This window comes from Echinops telfairi, unplaced genomic scaffold, assembly GCF_000313985.2.
Source record: "Echinops telfairi isolate 266 unplaced genomic scaffold, ASM31398v2 ScPeMD7_7469;HRSCAF=8507_1, whole genome shotgun sequence".
NCBI lineage: Eukaryota > Metazoa > Chordata > Mammalia > Afrosoricida > Tenrecidae > Echinops > Echinops telfairi.
In genome coordinates, this window is record NW_022111373.1 from 101,783,189 (window position 1) to 101,784,812 (window position 1,624).

The window sequence follows — 1,624 nt, forward strand, 5'->3', positions numbered from 1 at the left end:
CCCCCGAGCTCCCACATACCTGGTCAAGAATATCACAGCTCCCAAGGCCCCGAGAAGGCCTGGGCTGCCCGCCAAGGCCCCACCATCAAAGGTGTCGGTCAAAGAGGAACGAGCTGAGAGCTAGACGCTGGAGCAGGGAGGCTGAGATTCACCTGAAGTTTTTATTCCCCAATAAACCTTTATTCTATTTAAAAAAAAAAAAAGTGTGTGTGCGGTGGGGGGGGGTAGCAGTTCAAGGCTTAACCACTATCCACTATGACACTAAAAACAAAGGAACTTAAAAATCAAAGACTCATAGAAACAATTCAAAGCCCTAATGGACCATATGACCCTCCACCTCCTATGATCAGAAGAATGAGATGTTGCTTCCTACCACAGCCGACCTACCTAAAAGGAATCATGATAGTCATAGATAGAGGGAGAAAAAAAACCCTCAAAATAATAAAAATGACCAGGGAGGCTGGTCAGACAGAGAATGGTGAACTCTGAAAGTATCGTCTTTCATTTTTCTTTAGGACTGGAATTCCACTAAGCTTAACACTATCACCCAAGTAGCTGCTCTCTAGCAAGCTCTTTTCCAGGGAAATTTCTCCAGGATATTTGTCAGCACCTTATAAGATAACTATCAATAAATCGAATTATGAGCTATAATAATTAATGTAATTTTTAATAAAAACAGTGATAGAAATGCATAATTTGGGTGAATTCTAAAATGGCTCACATCATTTTGATATTCATTTGATAGCAATAGTAAGACCTTATAAAACACCTGGACATGAATCAAAGATATTGTTAATTGCACACAAGGCAGCTCTTACTCATAGCAGTCCTGTGCATGACAGAAACAGTGCTGGTCCTGTACCACTGGGCAGTGGTGGCCACATGGGGCCCATTGTTGCAGGCACCATGTCCATCCATATTGCAAGGCTCTTCCGTTTTTAGTTGGCTCTCTACTTTCTGAAGCATGATACCCTTCTTCAGGGTCTGTCCCTCCTTCTAGTGTTTCCAAAGTGCAAGAAATGAAGTTCACAAATAGTTCTGTAACAAACATTTCCATTTGTTTCTGTTTGTTTTCCATCTTACAAATTTATTGGACATATTGCTAAGTGGAGAGTTAACTTTTTAAATGCTTTTAATGTCAGACTCTTTTCTATAGTGGCTGTACCATCTTGCATTTCCACTAGCAATTGAAGAATATTCAGATACCCCCATGTTTGTTGATTTATATTGTTCAAAGATCTTAGCCATTCTAGCAGAAGTAAAGTGGGACCTCATTGTGATTTTGATTTCCATTTTTGGAATAGGTCATAATGTCTGTTGGTTTATCACACTGTGGAGACATACCTTTTTCACTGGTGCTGGGAGCACGCCACCAGGGTTTCAAATGCAAGCAGAGTGAACAGGTTTCAGAGGGGCTTCCAGCCCCAGAAAAGAAGGAATAGGTGACATGTTTACAAGGGATTAGCCACTGAAAACATTCACAAGAGCCACGCAACCTTGTTTTTCGTTTTAAACAAGTTTATTCTTTTATACAATAAAGAGAAACCTGAAAAACTATTATTTTGCTTTAACCCAGCTATTTTATAATTTCTATATTCATCTGTACTTCATGTACTTTTATTTA